The sequence below is a fragment of the Procambarus clarkii genome, unplaced genomic scaffold (assembly GCF_040958095.1).
Source record: "Procambarus clarkii isolate CNS0578487 unplaced genomic scaffold, FALCON_Pclarkii_2.0 HiC_scaffold_109, whole genome shotgun sequence".
NCBI classification, from domain to species: domain Eukaryota; kingdom Metazoa; phylum Arthropoda; class Malacostraca; order Decapoda; family Cambaridae; genus Procambarus; species Procambarus clarkii.
Window position 1 is genome coordinate 347,804 of NW_027189142.1, and position 26,092 is coordinate 373,895.

The window sequence follows — 26,092 nt, forward strand, 5'->3', positions numbered from 1 at the left end:
TAAAAATGACAAACATCGAGTCGTTTTACCAGTCCTTTAGCGTTAACGGTGATGCATTTTAAAACTGAACAGAAATCACCTTTTCTGGATATATCAAATATCGAATCCGCTTAATGTGCCTACAATTCAATCATTCAAAAAATACATAATTTACATCATGCCTTTTCATAGAACAGACAATAAGATTTGAGACAATAAGAACTTTAGTTTTATAACTAAAGTTGCACAATTATACCAACTCTATGGTGGCTGGGTGGTAAGGTGTGTGGCTGGTGTTTTGGAAGTCGCGAGTTCAAACGACCCAATGGGAGTACTTTTTTTTTTTTTTTATGCCATACAATCTTCCTAGTACTATTATGTAGGTGTGTGTGTGTGTGTTTTTATTCATTCTTTGGTTTTATAGATGACATACATATTGACTCCTTTTACCGGTCCTTAATTAGGCTCTGGGGAAGCAATGGTGGTGGTGGTGGTGGTGGTGCATTTAAAACTAAACCAAAAATCACCAGTTCTGGACGCGTCAAATATCATATCCGCTTAATGTGTCTACAACCTAATTACTTAAAACTACACTATTTAATTCATTCATATCACGTGCATATTGGTCATTATGCTCATACAACCGACATAACAATTTATTTTCATTATTAGAATCATACATTTCATCAAGTAATACAGATACAAAGAGATTTTCTTTCTGAGAAGACCGTTAGTATTGGCTGGCTGGCAGGCAGGCAGGCAGGCATTTGAGGGTTATTATTTCGCCTGTTGATTGGGGGGAGGGTTGATGTGTTAGGGGGTTTTCGGTTAGGTGTGGTGGTGGTGATTGGTGGTGATTGGTGGTGGTGGTGATTGGTGGTGATTGGTGGTGAGTAGTGGTGGTGGTGGTGGTGGTGGTGGTAGTAGGTGGGAGGGGGGGGGGGGGAAGGGGAATGATGGTCTGTGGATTCCTTCTCCGTACCCCTTACATATAAGCAAAAACATGCCTTCCTGTGGGTATAGAAACATTAACACAAATTATATCAGTAACTGATATTGTAGCCTTTTAAACAGAAAAGATTTGTACATACAAATACTTTTAAATTATCATTTATTTGTGGAAATGGCATTTACGTCATTAAATTGATACCTCAGCATCAAGTGTCCTGCAGTGGTCCAGTGGTAAAGTGTATATAAGTGATGCGTATTCTTGGAGTTGCGAGTTCAAACCCGGATTAAGCTATATATATATATATATATATATATATATATATATATATATATATATATATATATATATATATATATATATATATATACAACATGTTTTGTTTTGGTTGTTTGTTTTTGTATAAAGCCTCACACACTATATTAAGCGAGTTTGTTTTAAACATGACATACATATTAATTCATTTTACCAGGCCTTATTCCACACAACTCCGTGAATTTCCCGTGGAGCCAGCCAGCCAGCCAGCCATTCAAACAAAAACAAACGAAACAAAACAAAACAAAACAAAAAACATTATTGCCAACAGCATTTGGTGTTCCCAGGCGGTCACCCATCCAAGTACTAACCAAACCCAACGTTGCTTAACTTCGCTGATCGGACGAGAAGCGGTGTTCTCAACGTGGTATGGCCGTTGGCATGAGACTGCCTACACATTGTGGCTAATAACCAACTCTTTTTAGTCATCACGGCAGGATACGGACCTTCTTGTGGTGTCTTAATGGTAATTGTATCCTAACATATTTTTGTCTCCTTGGCATGGATATTTAACATCGTTTATTCAGTCTTGGGTTTATGTTCTTTCGCCATTTACAGACATTTTACATCTACCTACTTCCTCAGCCTACCCTGCCAATTTCTAATGAATTTGTGGATTTTCTTTTGTAATACATACATGTGTGTGCTCATCTGCTCTTCAGTTTTTATGATATTTGTCTCATCTGTCCTGCTTTATGATACTTTTACAAAGAACATGAACAAATGCTTCTATTTTAGAGAAGATATGGGATCCAGGTTTCGGAGCCGTAAAACCAACCGTCGTGATTGGTGGACGAGTTGCCAGGTTGCAGCTTCTGTACCGTGCCGGCACATAAATAGGTTCGGCTCAAGCGGCGGCAGCATCATTCCCCCGTGACTGTCTGAGCGTCTCTCATCACCTTGGTTATCTCATCATCATCATGGTAGAAGCAAAGCCTACCAAGAAGGCTGCGGCTGCTGCTGCTGTGGTGGCCACCACCAGGAAACCTCGCGTCCAGGTTGCTCACCCGAAAACTAGTCAAATGGTTCTAGCCGCGGTCGCAGCACTCAAAGACCGTAAGGGCTCGTCTCTACAAGCAATCAAGAAGTACGTTGTTGCCAACAACAAAGTCGAGGCTGCCAAGATCGCCATTTACATCCGAAGATTTCTCAAGAAAGCAGTGGCTGACGGCATTCTTGTTCAGACCAAGGGAAGTGGAGCTAGTGGATCATTCAAGCTGGCCGTAGCAGAGAAGAGGGCCGTTCTAACTCCCAAGAAAGCCACCACAACCAAGAAACCATCTACAGCAGCAAAGAAGGCCGTGGTAACTCCCAAGAAAGCCGCCACAAGCAACAAACCACCTACAGCCTTGAAAAAGAAGCAGCAGCAGCAGCAGCTTGTTGTTGGGAACAAAAAGCCCAAAATAAAGAGAGCTTCAAAATCTCCCAAACCACCCAAGGCAAAGAAAGCTGTCAAGAAAACAACAAAGGCAAAATAAACGACGACATGCAAGCAGCATGAATACACATGACAATAAACATCCAGGCCTCCCCCCTCAGTGGAGGGGCCTCATATGATTCCAAAAAGAGTTTAGTTTTGTAGACAAATAAATCATTACTTTTGGGGTAGATTTACTCTGTATATTATATATATATATATATATATATATATATATATATATATATATATATATATATATATATATATATATATATATATATATATATATATATATACACACATACATGGGTGAGGTGATATGGTACCAAAGTTTTTGGTGAGGTGATTGACATTTACACAAGATAAAACACGAACCAATGGGAATAAAAACATAAGAATGGAAGTAACTGCAGAAGGCCTATTGGCCCATAACACAAGCACTTCCTCTTGATGCTTCTATATTGGTTCGGAGTCTTGAAGCTATAATATATATATATATATATATATATATATATATATATATATATATATATATATATATATATATGTCGTACCTAGTAGCCAGAACTCACTTCTGAGCCTACTATGCAAGGCCCGATTTGCCTAATAAGCCAAGTTTTCATGAATTAATTGCTTTTCAACTACCTAACCTACCTAACCTAACCTAACCTAACTTTTTCGGCTACCTAACCGAACCTAACCTATAAAGATAGGTTAGGTTAGGTTAGGTAGGGTTGGTTAGGTTCGGTCATATATCTACGTTAATTTTAACTCCAATAAAAAAAAATTGACCTCTTACATAATGAAATGGGTTGCTTTATCATTTCATAAGAAAAAAATTAGAGAAAATATATTAATTCATGAAAACTTGGCTTATTAGGCAAATCGGGCCTTGCATTGTAGGCTGAAAAGTGAGTTCTGGCTACTAGGTACGACATATATATATATATATATATATATATATATATATATATATATATATATATATATATATATATATGCACACAAAACTAAATAGTCTTGTTAGACAAATTGCCCCTATTAGAGGCAAGTTGACTAACAAGCCGAATGACTGCAATTGTTTTGAATTTGAGTTAAATCTAACATAGAAATGTAATCAAACCTAACCTAACCTATGCTAACCCAAGCTAAGCTAACCTAACCTAACCTAAGCTAACCCAAGCTAAGCTAAGCTAACCTAACCTAACCTAACCTAACCTAACCTAAGCTAAGCTAACCTAACCTAACCTAACCTAACCTAACCTAACCCAGCAATTCATGATCTTAATATAATACTGTTAATTGGATAAACCAATTTGGAAAGAAATGTTCGAAAATAACAAAATTAACTGTGCTTGTTAGGAAAATTGGGCCTTGCATACTTGTCCCAATAGTGTGGTTCTCGCTTTTAGGTACGACATAAACGTATACCTAAGTTGAGAGAGAAAAAGATTCGCACTCAAACATGCATATCGATTGCCAGTCCTGAATTCTGGGTAGATATTCGTGTCCTCCCTTTTCATTTACCATCATTTGGATACTATCAAAACAGCTCTGAGAAGGATAAAATGAATAAAACGGGTAGCTCACTCATGTAAAAAGGAAGAGTTGGGAAAGATCTCTCTCTCTCTCTCTCTCCCCCTCACCCCCCCCCCCCACCAATGATCCTGCTCTGCTAGTATATAACGTAACAAACCTTCCCCCCCCCCCCTCCCTCCCCAATCAGAGTCCCTTTAAGCATGCGAGGATAAAAAATAGATTTCATAAGACCCAATGTGCTAGCTGATATCAAAACAATTTATGTTATCGTCTATTAAGCCCTTCAGTAAAAAAGTATAGGGACCTAATTAGGTCCCGTTTTGAGGTGGTGGTGGGTGGAATCGATGGATTAGCCAAGCTCTTATCCGCCGAATCCGTAGAGGGTACGACCCTGGCGCTTCAGAGCGTACACCACGTCCATGGCAGTGACGGTCTTCCTCTTGGCGTGTTCCGTGTAGGTTACAGCATCACGGATGACGTTCTCGAGGAACACCTTCAGGACGCCACGGGTCTCTTCGTAGATGAGACCCGAAATACGCTTCACGCCGCCACGACGAGCTAAGCGACGAATAGCGGGCTTGGTGATGCCCTGGATGTTGTCACGTAGCACCTTACGATGACGCTTGGCGCCACCCTTTCCGAGTCCCTTGCCTCCCTTGCCGCGTCCAGTCATGGTGTTGAAGTTGTGTGAATCGAATTGACGAATGCCGAACGAACGAACGAATTAAATATAGGACAAGATACCCTTCGGGTGAGCTTTGAAGTGGGTATAGGTGAAGAATAGCTTGGGTGAGAGGAAGCGTCGGAGTTGTAGAGATAGAGCCAGGGCTAGACCCAGCTGCGCGGCTGAAGATGAGGCTACTTGAACACCTGGTCGGCTTAGGCTTGGCTGGCAGGGTCCCGAGGGAGGGGCGGCGGTGTGAGGTCTTCTTTCCACATGATGTGTGGAGTCTTCTTTCTTCTTAGGAGTTGAAGTCTTCTTTCTTCTCTGAAGCTGAAGTATTCTTTCTTCTTTGAAGCTGGAGTCTTCCGTCTTCTGTCTTGCACGTTGGTCTGCTCCAAAGCTTGCAGGGGTTCCACCACCTCAAAACGAGCAAAATTAGGTCCCTATACCCCTAAAGAGGGGGGGGGGGTGAAGGCGGCTACCTTCGGGCGAGTCTGGTGCTGAAGCTAGGCTTGTTATTCTTCCTTGTTCTCTTGCGTGGAGTTTGGTCTGTTGGCGTGCTTGGTGAAGGTGTGGGTCTTGTCACTACTTTATATTCGTTCAGTTCTTCTCTTGCTGCTCGCCATACGCTGTTGTACATCAGGGTTTTCATGTCAGTTACTACCCTGGTAACAGTTTCCTCGCCGTTTCTGTGTTTCTTCGTTGTTGTTCCTGCTTCCACGTCCAGGATTGACAAAGGTTCTTCTGTGTCCTTGGGGTCGTGAATCAGGAATCTGCGTGGGGATCGCAGACCTTCTAGGCTTACTGGGGAGACCGATTCTTGGTCGTATTCTGACAAATCGCAGCCGTCGCCGTCCTCGTGTTCATATACTGGGTCTCGCAGTGGTACGTGGAATTCTTGCATTCTCGGGTCGGTGTTGTCTTCGACAAAACTCATGACAGTAGTGTATGGGTTGAAGATTTTCCGGGCTGCTATGCTGGTAGTCACTTTGGGTTCAGGTGCGATGACAGTTGATGGTTCAGCAGATGTTGGGATCGGTTGAGAAGCCGTCAGGGTTCTGTCGTTTGCCGTAGTCGGGTTTGCAGGAGTGGCTGGTGTAGGGTTGGCCTCTGTTGTAGTAGAGCAGGAGGTGAACATGGCCTCTGGTATCACAAACGGTGGTAGGTTGTTCTCCTTGTATAGTTCATTGAGTAATTCATATCGTTGTCGGAGATCTCCACCTGAGAGCGCCGTTGCGAAGTGTATCAGGGCTGCAACAGTGCTATCAGGGGTGGCTGCTGGCGGCGTGAGTGAGGACGGCTGGCTGGCTGGGTTGAGAGGTGTTGTCTGTGACCTTGAGTGGCTGGCGCGGGAGCTGCTGGTCCAGTAGTTGAGTTGTGGGCCGCTCGCGGCGCCACTTGTCGGGAGTGCTGGGAAGGCTTCTGCTTGAATGTTGAAAGATTTCACTCTTGGAGTAGGATTTCGAGGTCTGGCGTCGATCATTTTCGTTATTTCTTCCTGCCTTGTGGGGCAGTCTTGAGAGACGGCTGTGTGTTCTCCGTTGCAAAGTAGACAGCGCTTGATGGTGGCTGTGCAGGTCCTGTGATGGTGTTCTCCAGTACAAATGCTGCATTTCTGCAGCCTGTTTGGGCACTTCTGGGCGTAGTGGGTGTATTGATAACACCGAAAACATTGACGGAGGCGGAAGTAACGCTGCCTGGTGATCTGGTGGGGTGTGCAGGCCACTCCACAGCATCTGAGTCCGTTGTCGGCCGCGAGAGTAGCCTCTGCTGGAGTCTTGAGGGTGACCTTGAGGGTTGGCCTCCCGCTTTCACCCTGCTGGATGAGGTGGGCCGAGATGGCTGTGAGAGACCGGTTCAGAGCGTTTATGCTCTTCAAGATCTCAGTGATGGGCTGTTCGGCGATGATGGCACTCACTCTGTGGATGAATATTGTTCTTACAGCCTGGAACTGGAGGGGAGGCAGGAGTGTTAGCCCCTTTGCCTCGAGTGCAGTGGTCGATGTTGTGGTAAAAAGTGCTTCTAGTGCAGCTGCACTACTGAAGAGAATTTGGGGTCCCTTAACGTCCATAACGACGTCGATGGGTGCTACCCCAGAGGTCGAGGTCAATAGGTCCATGATCTCGGCCTTGTTAAAAGTGGTGTCGGTTCCTCGGAACCGCACCTTCACTCTGAAAAGCATGATGCCTATGCAGGCACCACGCTAGAAATCAGGAGGGAAGCGCTCACGTTGCTGCTCAATATTTACCCACCCGGCAGTGCTAGGTGCAAGCTTCCTCTCCTGCTTGATACACACGAATGCCGAATCGAATTAAATATAGGACAAGATACCCTTCGGGTGAGCTTTGAAGTGGGTATAGGTGAAGAATAGCTTGGGTGAGAGGAAGCGTCGGAGTTGTAGAGATAGAGCCAGGGCTAGACCCAGCTGCGCGGCTGAATATGAGGCTACTTGAACACCTGGTCGGCTTAGGCTTGGCTGGCAGGGTCCCGAGGGAGGGGCGGCGGTGTGAGGTCTTCTTTCCTCATGACGTGTGGAGTCTTCTTTCTTCTTAGGAGTTGAAGTCTTCTTTCTTCTTTGAAGCTGAAGTCTTCTTTCTTCTTTGAAGCTGGAGTCTTCCGTCTTCTGTCTTGCACGTTGGTCTGCTCCGAAGCTTGCAGGGGTTCCACCACCTCAAAACGAGCAAAATTAGGTCCCTATACCCCTAAAGAGGGGGGGGGGGGTGAAGGCGGCTACCTTCGGGCGAGTCTGGTGTTGAAGCTAGGCTTGTTATTCTTCCTTGTTCTCTTGCGTGGAGTTTGGTCTGTTGGCGTGCTTGGTGAAGGTGTGGGTCTTGTCACTACTTTATAATCGTTCAGTTCTTCTCTTGCTGCTCGCCATACGCTGTTGTACATCAGGGTTTTCATGTCAGTTACTACCCTGGTAACAGTTTCCTCGCCGTTTCTGTGTTTTTTCGTTATTGTTCGTGCTTCCACGTCCAGGATTGACAATGGTTCTTCTGTGTCCTTGGGGTCGTGAATCAGGAATCTGCGTGGGGATCGCAGACCATCTAGGCTTACTGGGGAGACCGATTCATTGTCGAATTCTGACAATTCGCAGCCGTCCCCGTCCTCGTGTTCATATACTGGGTCCCGCAGTGGTACGTGGAATTCTTGCATTCTCGGGTCGGTGTTTTCTTCGACAAAACTCATGACAGTAGTGTATGGGTTGAACATTTTCGGGGCTGCTATGCTGGTAGTCACTTTGGGTTCAGGTGCGATGACAGTTGCTGATTCAGCAGATGTTGAGATCGGTTGAGAAGCCGTCGGGGAGCTGTCGTTTGCCGTAGTCGGGTTTGCAGGAGTGGCTGGTGTAGGGTTGGCCTCTGTTGTAGTAGAGCGGGAGGTGAACATGGCCTCTGGTATCACAAACGATGGTAGGTTGTTCTCCTTGTACAGTTCCTTCAGTAATTCATAACGTAGTCTGAGATCTTCGCCTGAGAGCGCCGTTGCGAAGTGTATCAGGGCTGCAACAGTGCTATCAGGGGTGGCTGCAGGCGGCGTGAGTGAGGACGGCTGGCTGGCTGGGTTGAGAGGTGTTGTCTGTGACCTTGAGTGGCTGGCGCGGGAGCTGCTGGTCCAGTAGTTGAGTTGTGCGCCGCTCGCGGCGCCACTTGTCGGGAGTGCTGGGAAGGCTTCTGCTTGAATGTTGAAAGATTTCATTCTTGGAGTAGGATTTCGAGGTCTGGCGTCGATCATTTTCGCTATTTCTTCCTGCCTGGTGGGGCAGTCTTGAGAGACGGCTGTGTGTTCTCCGTTGCAAAGTAGACAGCGCTTGATGGTGGCTGTGCAGGTCCTGTGATGGTGTTCTCCAGTACAAATGCTGCATTTCTGCAGCCTGTTTGGGCACTTCTGGGCGTAGTGGGTGTATTGATAACACCGAAAACATTGACGAAGGCGGAAGTAACGCTGCCTGGTGATCTGGTGGGGTGTGCAGACCACTCCACAGCATCTGAGTCCGTTGTCGGCCGCGAGAGTAGCCTCTGCTGGAGTCTTGAGGGTGACATTGAGGGTTGGCCTCCCGCTTTCACCCTGCTGGATGAGGTGGGCCGAGATGGCTGTGAGAGACCGGTTCAGAGCGTTTATGCTCTTCACGATCTCAGTGATGGGCTGTTCGGCGATGATGGCACTCACTCTGTGGATGAATACTGTTCTTACAGCCTGGAACTGGAGGGGAGGCAGGAGTGTTAGCCCCTTTGCCTCGAGTGCAGTAGTCGACGTTGTGGTAAAAAGGGTTTCTAGTGCAGCTGCACTACTGAAGAGAATTTGGGGTCCCTTAACGTCCATAACGACGTCGATGGGTGCTACCCCAGAGGTCGAGGTCAGTAGCTCCATGATCTCGGCCTTGTTAAAAGTGGTGTCGGTTCCTCGGAACCGCACCTTCACTCTGAAAAGCATGATGCCTATGCAGGCACCACGCTAGAAATCAGGAGGGAAGCGCTCACGTTGCTGCTCAATATTTACCCACCCGGCAAGTGCAAGCCTAGGTGCAAGCCCTAGGCTTTACCCTAGGTGCAAGCCCGCACGATTTCCCGACTATATCCCATCAAGCGGACGTACTAGTAGCATTGCAACTCCTGCCTGCCCTTACTTTACGCTTGTGGTCGAGTAGACACGGCTTTCTCACAACGCTTTCAAAACTGCAGTTGCCTACTCGTCTGTTTCACGTCCCTGTGAAATGACTTTTGCACAAATCCAAAAAATAGAGCAAAATCAGCGATAATAGTGATTGAGGTGAGCCGCCTGTTGGCTGCAGCCAGAGGAAGGAGGGGAGGGGCAACGGGGTGACGTAGGCGAGTCGAGCAGCCAATGGCGCTCGAGCAAGCGCCTCGAGACGGCGTATATAAGCAAAAATTTTTCGGCGCCGGCCATCACAAACCACAGTTGTTCACCATGGCTCGCACCAAGCAGACTGCTCGCAAGTCCACGGGAGGCAAGGCTCCTCGTAAGCAGCTGGCCACCAAGGCAGCACGCAAGTCTGCTCCTGCCACAGGGGGTGTGAAGAAGCCTCACCGTTACAGGCCCGGAACGGTCGCCCTGCGTGAGATCCGTCGTTACCAGAAGAGCACCGAGTTGCTCATCAGGAAACTTCCCTTCCAGCGTCTGGTGCGCGAGATTGCCCAGGACTTCAAGACCGATCTTCGCTTCCAGTCGTCTGCCGTCATGGCTTTACAGGAGGCATCCGAGGCTTACCTGGTCGGTCTCTTCGAGGACACTAACCTCTGTGCCATCCACGCCAAGCGTGTCACCATCATGCCAAAGGACATTCAGCTTGCTCGCCGTATCCGTGGAGAGCGTGCATAAGCTAAATCGACCACCCTAGTATACACCAAACTCGGCCCTTCTCAGGGCCAAAATATCCTTCTAAGGAGATTTCAGACATTCCTAGCATAATTTAGGTGTCATACATACATGTGATATCAATAAATCAAGTCATTTGTAGTACAACCTGTTCTCTTACAAACAAAACGCCGTCGCTTTTCACTCTTATGCACTGTCAAGGATCACCCCCCCCCAAAATAAAAATTGTCATACTGTACTAGAAATAAAAGCAGCTTGTATAAGTGACATATACTGTCCAGTCCTGTTTTATTCTGTTTTCGGTCCTCTGGCTTAATCTGTTAAGTTAGGAGATGACATTTTAAATTAACCGTTTTCTTGACATTTTCAAACCTAAGAGGGTGGCCTGCATAGTAATCCTAATGTGGAACATAACAATGAATCTCTAATCTCTAGAAAAAAGATACCGAGTGCTTATATGTGTTGAGAGAGAGAGAGAGAGAGAGAGAGAGAGAGAGAGAGAGAGAGAGAGAGAGAGAGAGAGAGAGAGAGAGAGAGAGAGAGAGAGAGAGAGAGAGAGAGAGAGAGACACACACAGACAGACAGACAAGACAGACAAGACAGACAGACAGACAGACAGACAGACAGACAGACAGACAGACAGACAGACAGACAGGCAGGCAGGCAGGCAGACAGACAGACAGACAGACAGACAGACAGACAGACAGACACTGAGAGAGAGAAACACACACAGACAGTTTCATAAATATTCTCATTTTATAGCTATTTGCTTTCAGTGACAGAGGTTTTTGTTATAATAGTATTGGTGTCTAACACTCACAATCTCTTTAGAAATTAAAGTGTGGCTCCAATGGTAGCCGAGTTTGTTGGTTTGAGGCCAAGCCACCACCACAGGGCAGTAAGTAAGCCGTTTACTTGGAGGAGGTGTACTTGGTGACGGCCTTAGTGCCCTCAGAGACGGCGTGCTTGGCCAGTTCTCCGGGCAACAGGAGCCTTACAGCCGTCTGGATCTCCCGACTGGTAATGGTGGAACGCTTGTTGTAGTGGGCCAGGCGAGAAGCCTCGGCGGCGATGCGCTCGAAGATGTCGTTCACGAACGAGTTCATGATCGACATGGCTTTGGAAGAGATACCAGTGTCGGGGTGGACCTGCTTCAGCACTTTGTAGATGTAGATGCTGTAGCTCTCCTTCCTCCTGCGCTTCTTTTTCTTATCGCCCTTGGCAATGGCCTTCTGGGCCTTTCCGGCCTTCTTGGCAGCCTTTCCAGATGCCTTGGGTGGCATGATGATGCTCGTGCTGGCTGGCGTTGCGATACAATAATGAACTTTTGCGCGAGGCGAGCTTTCCTTTTATATCCCGCTCGCGACTCAGCTCAGAGCGGGTCGCGTGGCGGAGCGCGCTGATTGGTCAGTGGCGGGCTCCCTTGATCCTGAGCGGGGTATATAACACGAAGCTCGATCTGCGGGGCGGCATAAAACCACCACAAACCCACAACAGCAGCAGCAATGTCAGGACGCGGCAAGGGAGGCAAAGTGAAGGGCAAGTCAAAGTCTCGCTCCAGCAGGGCCGGACTTCAGTTCCCCGTGGGCAGAATTCACCGTCTGCTGCGTAAGGGCAACTACGCCGAACGCGTCGGTGCTGGCGCTCCTGTCTACCTGGCAGCCGTCATGGAATACCTCGCTGCCGAAGTTCTGGAGCTCGCCGGTAACGCCGCACGTGACAACAAGAAGACCCGTATCATCCCACGTCACTTGCAGTTGGCCATCCGCAACGACGAAGAACTCAACAAACTTCTGTCTGGCGTAACCATTGCACAGGGAGGTGTTCTTCCAAACATTCAGGCAGTTCTTTTGCCAAAGAAGACAGAGAAGAAGTAAGCACTTCTGCCACCCACCACGACAAATACCATAACCAGGCTCCATCCGGAGCCACACACACTTTAATAGAGAGATTCAAGTAGACAATCAACTTTCAAACATTAATAATAACATTTATATTGATTTCATTTGGAATGTGTACATAACAAACAAACAAACAAAACAAAATTATAGGGGATATTCAGCATCACTTGGAATATTAACCAATCATATAAATCCAATATATATTTTATATTTTACTTTAAGCGAGGAATTCATATTCTATCAATTTTTAATCATACAAATGAACAAAAGCAATTCTTCACTAGACGTAACGAATGAATAAATGATCAAGGTTTTAATGTGTTTCATGAATAAATATATATATATATATATATATATATATATATATATATATATATATATATATATATATATATATATATATATATATATATATATATATATATATATATAATATAATATAATATAATATATTATAATACTTGTGAACCAGAATATGTTTGAGCAGCAGCGATCGTGCCATTGGCCGAAGTGCAACAATTCAAATAATTTAAAGGGCCTGCTCGGGTATATAAGAGAGGCTGGGAGACTGGGGCCGGTGGTGGGTGATGGGTGATGAGTGATGGTGTGGTGTGGTGTGGTGTTGTTAAGAGTTGATTTACGGCCAGCCAGCCAGCTGCAGCCAAGGCAGGGCAGGGCAAGGCAAGGCAAGGCAAGGCAAGGCAAGGCAATAACAGGACAGGACAGCCAAGGCAAGGCAAGGCAAGGCAAGGCAAGGCAAGCAGGCGGGCGGGCGGGCGGGCGGGCGGGCGGGCGGGCGGGCAGCCAGCCAGCCAGCCAGCCAGCCAGCCAGCCAGCCAGCCAGGCAGGCAGGCAGGCAGGCAGGCAGGCAGGCAGGCAGGCAGGCAGCCAGGCAGCCAGCCAGTCAGCCAACCAGCCAGCCAGCCAGCCAGCCAGCCAGGCAGGCAGGCAGCCAGCCAGCCAGCCACTCCCACTTTGTATTTATATGCATTCAATTTATATTCAAACATTATATATGTTAAGGGCCTAGTTTTAGTGTTTATTTTAAAAATGACAAACATCGAGTCGTTTTACCAGTCCTTTAGCGTTAACGGTGATGCATTTTAAAACTGAACAGAAATCACCTTTTCTGGATATATCAAATATCGAATCCGCTTAATGTGCCTACAATTCAATCATTCAAAAAATACATAATTTACATCATGCCTTTTCATAGAACAGACAATAAGATTTGAGACAATAAGAACTTTAGTTTTATAACTAAAGTTGCACAATTATACCAACTCTATGGTGGCTGGGTGGTAAGGTGTGTGGCTGGTGTTTTGGAAGTCGCGAGTTCAAACGACCCAATGGGAGTACTTTTTTTTTTTTTTTTATGCCATACAATCTTCCTAGTACTATTATGTAGGTGTGTGTGTGTGTGTTTTTATTCATTCTTTGGTTTTATAGATGACATACATATTGACTCCTTTTACCGGTCCTTAATTAGGCTCTGGGGAAGCAATGGTGGTGGTGGTGGTGGTGGTGCATTTAAAACTAAACCAAAAATCACCAGTTCTGGACGCGTCAAATATCATATCCGCTTAATGTGTCTACAACCTAATTACTTAAAACTACACTATTTAATTCATTCATATCACGTGCATATTGGTCATTATGCTCATACAACCGACATAACAATTTATTTTCATTATTAGAATCATACATTTCATCAAGTAATACAGATACAAAGAGATTTTCTTTCTGAGAAGACCGTTAGTATTGGCTGGCTGGCAGGCAGGCAGGCAGGCATTTGAGGGTTATTATTTCGCCTGTTGATTGGGGGGAGGGTTGATGTGTTAGGGGGTTTTCGGTTAGGTGTGGTGGTGGTGATTGGTGGTGATTGGTGGTGGTGGTGATTGGTGGTGATTGGTGGTGAGTAGTGGTGGTGGTGGTGGTGGTGGTGGTAGTAGGTGGGAGGGGGGGGGGGGAAGGGGAATGATGGTCTGTGGATTCCTTCTCCGTACCCCTTACATATAAGCAAAAACATGCCTTCCTGTGGGTATAGAAACATTAACACAAATTATATCAGTAACTGATATTGTAGCCTTTTAAACAGAAAAGATTTGTACATACAAATACTTTTAAATTATCATTTATTTGTGGAAATGGCATTTACGTCATTAAATTGATACCTCAGCATCAAGTGTCCTGCAGTGGTCCAGTGGTAAAGTGTATATAAGTGATGCGTATTCTTGGAGTTGCGAGTTCAAACCCGGATTAAGCTATATATATATATATATATATATATATATATATATATATATATATATATATATATATATATATATATATATACAACATGTTTTGTTTTGGTTGTTTGTTTTTGTATAAAGCCTCACACACTATATTAAGCGAGTTTGTTTTAAACATGACATACATATTAATTCATTTTACCAGGCCTTATTCCACACAACTCCGTGAATTTCCCGTGGAGCCAGCCAGCCAGCCAGCCATTCAAACAAAAACAAACGAAACAAAACAAAACAAAACAAAAAACATTATTGCCAACAGCATTTGGTGTTCCCAGGCGGTCACCCATCCAAGTACTAACCAAACCCAACGTTGCTTAACTTCGCTGATCGGACGAGAAGCGGTGTTCTCAACGTGGTATGGCCGTTGGCATGAGACTGCCTACACATTGTGGCTAATAACCAACTCTTTTTAGTCATCACGGCAGGATACGGACCTTCTTGTGGTGTCTTAATGGTAATTGTATCCTAACATATTTTTGTCTCCTTGGCATGGATATTTAACATCGTTTATTCAGTCTTGGGTTTATGTTCTTTCGCCATTTACAGACATTTTACATCTACCTACTTCCTCAGCCTACCCTGCCAATTTCTAATGAATTTGTGGATTTTCTTTTGTAATACATACATGTGTGTGCTCATCTGCTCTTCAGTTTTTATGATATTTGTCTCATCTGTCCTGCTTTATGATACTTTTACAAAGAACATGAACAAATGCTTCTATTTTAGAGAAGATATGGGATCCAGGTTTCGGAGCCGTAAAACCAACCGTCGTGATTGGTGGACGAGTTGCCAGGTTGCAGCTTCTGTACCGTGCCGGCACATAAATAGGTTCGGCTCAAGCGGCGGCAGCATCATTCCCCCGTGACTGTCTGAGCGTCTCTCATCACCTTGGTTATCTCATCATCATCATGGTAGAAGCAAAGCCTACCAAGAAGGCTGCGGCTGCTGCTGCTGTGGTGGCCACCACCAGGAAACCTCGCGTCCAGGTTGCTCACCCGAAAACTAGTCAAATGGTTCTAGCCGCGGTCGCAGCACTCAAAGACCGTAAGGGCTCGTCTCTACAAGCAATCAAGAAGTACGTTGTTGCCAACAACAAAGTCGAGGCTGCCAAGATCGCCATTTACATCCGAAGATTTCTCAAGAAAGCAGTGGCTGACGGCATTCTTGTTCAGACCAAGGGAAGTGGAGCTAGTGGATCATTCAAGCTGGCCGTAGCAGAGAAGAGGGCCGTTCTAACTCCCAAGAAAGCCACCACAACCAAGAAACCATCTACAGCAGCAAAGAAGGCCGTGGTAACTCCCAAGAAAGCCGCCACAAGCAACAAACCACCTACAGCCTTGAAAAAGAAGCAGCAGCAGCAGCAGCTTGTTGTTGGGAACAAAAAGCCCAAAATAAAGAGAGCTTCAAAATCTCCCAAACCACCCAAGGCAAAGAAAGCTGTCAAGAAAACAACAAAGGCAAAATAAACGACGACATGCAAGCAGCATGAATACACATGACAATAAACATCCAGGCCTCCCCCCTCAGTGGAGGGGCCTCATATGATTCCAAAAAGAGTTTAGTTTTGTAGACAAATAAATCATTACTTTTGGGGTAGATTTACTCTGTATATTATATATATATATATATATATATATATATATATATATATATATATATATATATATATATATATATATATATATATATATATATATATATATATATATACACACATACATGGGTGAGGTGATATGGTACCAAAGTTTTTGGTGAGGTGATTGACATTTACACAAGATAAAACACGAACCAATGGGAATAAAAACATAAGAATGGAAGTAACTGCAGAAGGCCTATTGGCCCATAACACAAGCACTTCCTCTTGATGCTTCTATATTGGTTCGGAGTCTTGAAGCTATAATATATATATATATATATATATATATATATATATATATATATATATATATATATATATATATATATATATATATATATATATATATATATATATATATATATATATATATATATATATATATATATATATATATATATATATGCACACAAAACTAAATAGTCTTGTTAGACAAATTGCCCCTATTAGAGGCAAGTTGACTAACAAGCCGAATGACTGCAATTGTTTTGAATTTGAGTTAAATCTAACATAGAAATGTAATCAAACCTAACCTAACCTATGCTAACCCAAGCTAAGCTAACCTAACCTAACCTAAGCTAACCCAAGCTAAGCTAAGCTAACCTAACCTAACCTAACCTAACCTAAGCTAAGCTAACCTAACCTAACCTAACCTAACCCAGCAATTCATGATCTTAATATAATACTGTTAATTGGATAAACCAATTTGGAAAGAAATGTTCGAAAATAACAAAATTAACTGTGCTTGTTAGGAAAATTGGGCCTTGCATACGTGTCCCAATAGTGTGGTTCTCGCTTTTAGGTACGACATAAACGTATACCTAAGTTGAGAGAGAAAAAGATTCGCACTCAAACATGCATATCGATTGCCAACCCAACATAACACATACGCAAACAAACAACACATACAAAAATGTCAACCCATGGTGGACAGGCCACCGAACTTTCAAACCTCCTCTCTCTCTACACCCGCATCCTCTTCCTGAATTTCATCTCCCCATCCCTCTACCTCCCCCATCCTTTCCATTCCCTATGGACATCAAACCAAACCAAAGTCCTGAATTCTGGGTAGATATTCGTGTCCTCCCTTTTCATTTACCATCATTTGGATACTATCAAAACAGCTCTGAGAAGGATAAAATGAATAAAACGGGTAGCTCACTCATGTAAAAAGGAAGAGTTGGGAAAGATCTCTCTCTCTCTCTCTCTCCCCCTCACCCCCCCCCCCCACCAATGATCCTGCTCTGCTAGTATATAACGTAACAAACCTTCCCCCCCCCCCTCCCTCCCCAATCAGAGTCCCTTTAAGCATGCGAGGATAAAAAATAGATTTCATAAGACCCAATGTGCTAGCTGATATCAAAACAATTTATGTTATCGTCTATTAAGCCCTTCAGTAAAAAAGTATAGGGACCTAATTAGGTCCCGTTTTGAGGTGGTGGTGGGTGGAATCGATGGATTAGCCAAGCTCTTATCCGCCGAATCCGTAGAGGGTACGACCCTGGCGCTTCAGAGCGTACACCACGTCCATGGCAGTGACGGTCTTCCTCTTGGCGTGTTCCGTGTAGGTTACAGCATCACGGATGACGTTCTCGAGGAACACCTTCAGGACGCCACGGGTCTCTTCGTAGATGAGACCCGAAATACGCTTCACGCCGCCACGACGAGCTAAGCGACGAATAGCGGGCTTGGTGATGCCCTGGATGTTGTCACGTAGCACCTTACGATGACGCTTGGCGCCACCCTTTCCGAGTCCCTTGCCTCCCTTGCCGCGTCCAGTCATGGTGTTGAAGTTGTGTGAATCGAATTGACGAATGCCGAATCGAATTAAATATAGGACAAGATACCCTTCGGGTGAGCTTTGAAGTGGGTATAGGTGAAGAATAGCTTGGGTGAGAGGAAGCGTCGGAGTTGTAGAGATAGAGCCAGGGCTAGACCCAGCTGCGCGGCTGAATATGAGGCTACTTGAACACCTGGTCGGCTTAGGCTTGGCTGGCAGGGTCCCGAGGGAGGGGCGGCGGTGTGAGGTCTTCTTTCCTCATGACGTGTGGAGTCTTCTTTCTTCTTAGGAGTTGAAGTCTTCTTTCTTCTTTGAAGCTGAAGTCTTCTTTCTTCTTTGAAGCTGGAGTCTTCCGTCTTCTGTCTTGCACGTTGGTCTGCTCCGAAGCTTGCAGGGGTTCCACCACCTCAAAACGAGCAAAATTAGGTCCCTATACCCCTAAAGAGGGGGGGGGGGGGTGAAGGCGGCTACCTTCGGGCGAGTCTGGTGTTGAAGCTAGGCTTGTTATTCTTCCTTGTTCTCTTGCGTGGAGTTTGGTCTGTTGGCGTGCTTGGTGAAGGTGTGGGTCTTGTCACTACTTTATAATCGTTCAGTTCTTCTCTTGCTGCTCGCCATACGCTGTTGTACATCAGGGTTTTCATGTCAGTTACTACCCTGGTAACAGTTTCCTCGCCGTTTCTGTGTTTTTTCGTTATTGTTCGTGCTTCCACGTCCAGGATTGACAATGGTTCTTCTGTGTCCTTGGGGTCGTGAATCAGGAATCTGCGTGGGGATCGCAGACCATCTAGGCTTACTGGGGAGACCGATTCATTGTCGAATTCTGACAATTCGCAGCCGTCCCCGTCCTCGTGTTCATATACTGGGTCCCGCAGTGGTACGTGGAATTCTTGCATTCTCGGGTCGGTGTTTTCTTCGACAAAACTCATGACAGTAGTGTATGGGTTGAACATTTTCGGGGCTGCTATGCTGGTAGTCACTTTGGGTTCAGGTGCGATGACAGTTGCTGATTCAGCAGATGTTGAGATCGGTTGTGAAGCCGTTGGGGTGCTGTCGTTTGCCGTAGTCGGGTTTGCAGGAGTGGCTGGTGTAGGGTTGGCCTCTGTTGTAGTAGAGCGGGAGGTGAACATGGCCTCTGGTATCACAAACGATGGTAGGTTGTTCTCCTTGTACAGTTCCTTCAGTAATTCATAACGTAGTCTGAGATCTTCGCCTGAGAGCGCCGTTGCGAAGTGTATCAGGGCTGCAACAGTGCTATCAGGGGTGGCTGCAGGCGGCGTGAGTGAGGACGGCTGGCTGGCTGGGTTGAGAGGTGTTGTCTGTGACCTTGAGTGGCTGGCGCGGGAGCTGCTGGTCCAGTAGTTGAGTTGTGCGCCGCTCGCGGCGCCACTTGTCGGGAGTGCTGGGAAGGCTTCTGCTTGAATGTTGAAAGATTTCATTCTTGGAGTAGGATTTCGAGGTCTGGCGTCGATCATTTTCGCTATTTCTTCCTGCCTGGTGGGGCAGTCTTGAGAGACGGCTGTGTGTTCTCCGTTGCAAAGTAGACAGCGCTTGATGGTGGCTGTGCAGGTCCTGTGATGGTGTTCTCCAGTACAAATGCTGCATTTCTGCAGCCTGTTTGGGCACTTCTGGGCGTAGTGGGTGTATTGATAACACCGAAAACATTGACGAAGGCGGAAGTAACGCTGCCTGGTGATCTGGTGGGGTGTGCAGGCCACTCCACAGCATCTGAGTCCGTTGTCGGCCGCGAGAGTAGCCTCTGCTGGAGTCTTGAGGGTGACTTTGAGGGTTGGCCTCCCGCTTTCACCCTGCTGGATGAGGTGGGCCGAGATGGCTGTGAGAGACCGGTTCAGAGCGTTTATGCTCTTCACGATCTCAGTGATGGGCTGTTCGGCGATGATGGCACTCACTCTGTGGATGAATACTGTTCTTATAGCATGGAACTGGAGGGGAGGCAGGAGTGTTAGCCCCTTTGCCTCGAGTGCAGTGGTCGACGTTGTGGTAAAAAGGGTTTCTAGTGCAGCTGCACTACTGAAGAGAATTTGGGGTCCCTTAACGTCCATAACGACGTCGATGGGTGCTACCCCAGAGGTCGAGGTCAGTAGCTCCATGATCTCGGCCTTGTTAAAAGTGGTGTCGGTTCCTCGGAACCGCACCTTCACTCTGAAAAGCATGATGCCTATGCAGGCACCACGCTAGAAATCAGGAGGGAAGCGCTCACGTTGCTGCTCAATATTTACCCACCCGGCAGTGCTAGGTGCAAGCTTCCTCTCCTGCTTGATGATGATGATGACCTCTCCTGCTTGATGTGACGAATGCCCGCACGATTTCCCGACTATATCCCATCAAGCGGACGTACTAGTAGCATTGCAACTCCTGCCTGCCCTTACTTTACGCTTGTGGTCGAGTAGACACGGCTTTCTCACAACGCTTTCAAAACTGCAGTTGCCTACTCGTCTGTTTCACGTCCCTGTGAAATGACTTTTGCACAAATCCAAAAAATAGAGCAAAATCAGCGATAATAGTGATTGAGGTGAGCCGCCTGTTGGCTGCAGCCAGAGGAAGGAGGGGAGGGGCAACGGGGTGACGTAGGCGAGTCGAGCAGCCAATGGCGCTCGAGCAAGCGCCTCGAGACGGCGTATATAAGCAAAAATTTTTCGGCGCCGGCCATCACAAACCACAGTTGTTCACCATGGCTCGCACCAAGCAGACTGCTCGCAAGTCCACGGGAGGCAAGGCTCCTCGTAAGCAGCTGGCCACCAAGGCAGCACGCAAGTCTGCTCCTGCCACAGGGGGTGTGAAGAAGCCTCACCGTTACAGGCCCGGAACGGTCGCCCTGCGTGAGATCCGTCGTTACCAGAAGAGCACCGAGTTGCTCATCAGGAAACTTCCCTTCCAGCGTCTGGTGCGCGAGATTGCCCAGGACTTCAAGACCGATCTTCGCTTCCAGTCGTCTGCCGTCATGGCTTTACAGGAGGCATCCGAGGCTTACCTGGTCGGTCTCTTCGAGGACACTAACCTCTGTGCCATCCACGCCAAGCGTGTCACCATCATGCCAAAGGACATTCAGCTTGCTCGCCGTATCCGTGGAGAGCGTGCATAAGCTAAATCGACCACCCTAGTATACACCAAACTCGGCCCTTCTCAGGGCCAAAATATCCTTCTAAGGAGATTTCAGACATTCCTAGCATAATTTAGGTGTCATACATACATGTGATATCAATAAATCAAGTCATTTGTAGTACAACCTGTTCTCTTACAAACAAAACGCCGTCGCTTTTCACTCTTATGCACTGTCAAGGATCACCCCCCCCCCCAAAATAAAAATTGTCATACTGTACTAGAAATAAAAGCAGCTTGTATAAGTGACATATACTGTCCAGTCCTGTTTTATTCTGTTTTCGGTCCTCTGGCTTAATCTGTTAAGTTAGGAGATGACATTTTAAATTAACCGTTTTCTTGACATTTTCAAACCTAAGAGGGTGGCCTGCATAGTAATCCTAATGTGGAACATAACAATGAATCTCTAATCTCTAGAAAAAAGATACCGAGTGCTTATATGTGTTGAGACACACACAGACAGACAGACAAGACAGACAAGACAGACAGACAGACAGACAGACAGACAGACAGACAGACAGACAGACAGACAGACAGACAGACAGACAGACAGGCAGGCAGGCAGGCAGACAGACAGACAGACAGACAGACAGACAGACAGACAGACAGACACTGAGAGAGAGAAACACACACAGACAGTTTCATAAATATTCTCATTTTATAGCTATTTGCTTTCAGTGACAGAGGTTTTTGTTATAATAGTATTGGTGTCTAACACTCACAATCTCTTTAGAAATTAAAGTGTGGCTCCAATGGAGCCGAGTTTGTTGGTTTGAGGCCAAGCCACCACCACAGGGCAGTAAGTAAGCCGTTTACTTGGAGGAGGTGTACTTGGTGACGGCCTTAGTGCCCTCAGAGACGGCGTGCTTGGCCAGTTCTCCGGGCAACAGGAGCCTTACAGCCGTCTGGATCTCCCGACTGGTAATGGTGGAACGCTTGTTGTAGTGGGCCAGGCGAGAAGCCTCGGCGGCGATGCGCTCGAAGATGTCGTTCACGAACGAGTTCATGATCGACATGGCTTTGGAAGAGATACCAGTGTCGGGGTGGACCTGCTTCAGCACTTTGTAGATGTAGATGCTGTAGCTCTCCTTCCTCCTGCGCTTCTTTTTCTTATCGCCCTTGGCAATGGCCTTCTGGGCCTTTCCGGCCTTCTTGGCAGCCTTTCCAGATGCCTTGGGTGGCATGATGATGCTCGTGCTGGCTGGCGTTGCGATACAATAATGAACTTTTGCGCGAGGCGAGCTTTCCTTTTATATCCCGCTCGCGACTCAGCTCAGAGCGGGTCGCGTGGCGGAGCGCGCTGATTGGTCAGTGGCGGGCTCCCTTGATCCTGAGCGGGGTATATAACACGAAGCTCGATCTGCGGGGCGGCATAAAACCACCACAAACCCACAACAGCAGCAGCAATGTCAGGACGCGGCAAGGGAGGCAAAGTGAAGGGCAAGTCAAAGTCTCGCTCCAGCAGGGCCGGACTTCAGTTCCCCGTGGGCAGAATTCACCGTCTGCTGCGTAAGGGCAACTACGCCGAACGCGTCGGTGCTGGCGCTCCTGTCTACCTGGCAGCCGTCATGGAATACCTCGCTGCCGAAGTTCTGGAGCTCGCCGGTAACGCCGCACGTGACAACAAGAAGACCCGTATCATCCCACGTCACTTGCAGTTGGCCATCCGCAACGACGAAGAACTCAACAAACTTCTGTCTGGCGTAACCATTGCACAGGGAGGTGTTCTTCCAAACATTCAGGCAGTTCTTTTGCCAAAGAAGACAGAGAAGAAGTAAGCACTTCTGCCACCCACCACGACAAATACCATAACCAGGCTCCATCCGGAGCCACACACACTTTAATAGAGAGATTCAAGTAGACAATCAACTTTCAAACATTAATAATAACATTTATATTGATTTCATTTGGAATGTGTACATAACAAACAAACAAACAAAACAAAATTATAGGGGATATTCAGCATCACTTGGAATATTAACCAATCATATAAATCCAATATATATTTTATATTTTACTTTAAGCGAGGAATTCATATTCTATCAATTTTTAATCATACAAATGAACAAAAGCAATTCTTCACTAGACGTAACGAATGAATAAATGATCAAGGTTTTAATGTGTTTCATGAATAAATATATATATATATATATATATATATATATATATATATATATATATATATATATATATATATATATATATATATATAATATAATATAATATAATATATTATAATACTTGTGAACCAGAATATGTTTGAGCAGCAGCGATCGTGCCATTGGCCGAAGTGCAACAATTCAAATAATTTAAAGGGCCTGCTCGGGTATATAAGAGAGGCTGGGAGACTGGGGCCGGTGGTGGGTGATGGGTGATGAGTGATGGTGTGGTGTGGTGTGGTGTTGTTAAGAGTTGATTTACGGCCAGCCAAGGCAGGGCAGGGCAAGGCAAGGCAAGGCAAGGCAAGGCAAGGCAATAACAGGACAGGACAGCCAAGGCAAGGCAAGGCAAGGCAAGGCAAGGCAAGGCAAGCAGGCGGGCGGGCGGGCGGGCGGGCGGGCGGGCGGGCGGGCGGGCGGGCAGCCAGCCAGCCAGCCAGCCAGCCAGCCAGCCAGCCAGCCAGCCAGCCAGCCAGCCAGGCAGGCAGGCAGGCAGGCAGGCAGGCAGGCAGGCAGCCAGGCAGCCAGCCAGTCAGCCAACCAGCCAGCCAGCCAGCCAGCCAGCCAGGCAGGCAGGCAGCCAGCCAGCCAGCCACTCCCACTTTGTATTTATATGCATTCAATTTATATTCAAACATTATATATGTTAAGGGCCTAGTTTTAGTGTTTATTTTAAAAATGACAAACATCGAGTCGTTTTACCAGTCCTTTAGCGTTAACGGTGATGCATTTTAAAACTGAACAGAAATCACCTTTTCTGGATATATCAAATATCGAATCCGCTTAATGTGCCTACAATTCAATCATTCAAAAAATACATAATTTACATCATGCCTTTTCATAGAACAGACAATAAGATTTGAGACAATAAGAACTTTAGTTTTATAACTAAAGTTGCACAATTATACCAACTCTATGGTGGCTGGGTGGTAAGGTGTGTGGCTGGTGTTTTGGAAGTCGCGAGTTCAAACGACCCAATGGGAGTACTTTTTTTTTTTTTTTTATGCCATACAATCTTCCTAGTACTATTATGTAGGTGTGTGTGTGTGTGTTTTTATTCATTCTTTGGTTTTATAGATGACATACATATTGACTCCTTTTACCGGTCCTTAATTAGGCTCTGGGGAAGCAATGGTGGTGGTGGTGGTGGTGGTGCATTTAAAACTAAACCAAAAATCACCAGTTCTGGACGCGTCAAATATCATATCCGCTTAATGTGTCTACAACCTAATTACTTAAAACTACATTATTTAATTCATTCATATCACGTGCATATTGGTCATTATGCTCATACAACCGACATAACAATTTATTTTCATTATTAGAATCATACATTTCATCAAGTAATACAGATACAAAGAGATTTTCTTTCTGAGAAGACCGTTAGTATTGGCTGGCTGGCAGGCAGGCAGGCAGGCATTTGAGGGTTATTATTTCGCCTGTTGATTGGGGGGAGGGTTGATGTGTTAGGGGGTTTTCGGTTAGGTGTGGTGGTGGTGATTGGTGGTGATTGGTGGTGGTGGTGATTGGTGGTGATTGGTGGTGAGTAGTGGTGGTGGTGGTGGTGGTGGTGGTAGTAGGTGGGAGGGGGGGGGGGGGAAGGGGAATGATGGTCTGTGGATTCCTTCTCCGTACCCCTTACATATAAGCAAAAACATGCCTTCCTGTGGGTATAGAAACATTAACACAAATTATATCAGTAACTGATATTGTAGCCTTTTAAACAGAAAAGATTTGTACATACAAATACTTTTAAATTATCATTTATTTGTGGAAATGGCATTTACGTCATTAAATTGATACCTCAGCATCAAGTGTCCTGCAGTGGTCCAGTGGTAAAGTGTATATAAGTGATGCGTATTCTTGGAGTTGCGAGTTCAAACCCGGATTAAGCTATATATATATATATATATATATATATATATATATATATATATATATATATATATATATATATATATACAACATGTTTTGTTTTGGTTGTTTGTTTTTGTATAAAGCCTCACACACTATATTAAGCGAGTTTGTTTTAAACATGACATACATATTAATTCATTTTACCAGGCCTTATTCCACACAACTCCGTGAATTTCCCGTGGAGCCAGCCAGCCAGCCAGCCATTCAAACAAAAACAAACGAAACAAAACAAAAAACATTATTGCCAACAGCATTTGGTGTTCCCAGGCGGTCACCCATCCAAGTACTAACCAAACCCAACGTTGCTTAACTTCGCTGATCGGACGAGAAGCGGTGTTCTCAACGTGGTATGGCCGTTGGCATGAGACTGCCTACACATTGTGGCTAATAACCAACTCTTTTTAGTCATCACGGCAGGATACGGACCTTCTTGTGGTGTCTTAATGGTAATTGTATCCTAACATATTTTTGTCTCCTTGGCATGGATATTTAACATCGTTTATTCAGTCTTGGGTTTATGTTCTTTCGCCATTTACAGACATTTTACATCTACCTACTTCCTCAGCCTACCCTGCCAATTTCTAATGAATTTGTGGATTTTCTTTTGTAATACATACATGTGTGTGCTCATCTGCTCTTCAGTTTTTATGATATTTGTCTCATCTGTCCTGCTTTATGATACTTTTACAAAGAACATGAACAAATGCTTCTATTTTAGAGAAGATATGGGATCCAGGTTTCGGAGCCGTAAAACCAACCGTCGTGATTGGTGGACGAGTTGCCAGGTTGCAGCTTCTGTACCGTGCCGGCACATAAATAGGTTCGGCTCAAGCGGCGGCAGCATCATTCCCCCGTGACTGTCTGAGCGTCTCTCATCACCTTGGTTATCTCATCATCATCATGGTAGAAGCAAAGCCTACCAAGAAGGCTGCGGCTGCTGCTGCTGTGGTGGCCACCACCAGGAAACCTCGCGTCCAGGTTGCTCACCCGAAAACTAGTCAAATGGTTCTAGCCGCGGTCGCAGCACTCAAAGACCGTAAGGGCTCGTCTCTACAAGCAATCAAGAAGTACGTTGTTGCCAACAA

General features: G+C 45.8%; 3 non-coding genes across 3 annotated transcripts; all 3 read right to left on the reverse strand.

The window, feature by feature from the left end:
* Window positions 1–1,505: 1,505 nt before the first annotated feature.
* On the reverse strand, window positions 1,506–1,624 carry LOC138360391 (5S ribosomal RNA). Its single transcript, XR_011226339.1, has one exon. It is a non-coding gene; the product is annotated as a 5S ribosomal RNA (ribosomal RNA).
* Window positions 1,625–14,648: 13,024 nt separating this feature from the next.
* LOC138360392 (5S ribosomal RNA) lies at window positions 14,649–14,767 on the reverse strand. Its single transcript, XR_011226340.1, has one exon. It is a non-coding gene; the product is annotated as a 5S ribosomal RNA (ribosomal RNA).
* A 10,482-nt stretch (window positions 14,768–25,249) lies between these two features.
* On the reverse strand, window positions 25,250–25,368 carry LOC138360393 (5S ribosomal RNA). The gene has a single exon (XR_011226341.1). It is a non-coding gene; the product is annotated as a 5S ribosomal RNA (ribosomal RNA).
* Between the last annotated feature and the right edge of the window lie 724 nt (window positions 25,369–26,092).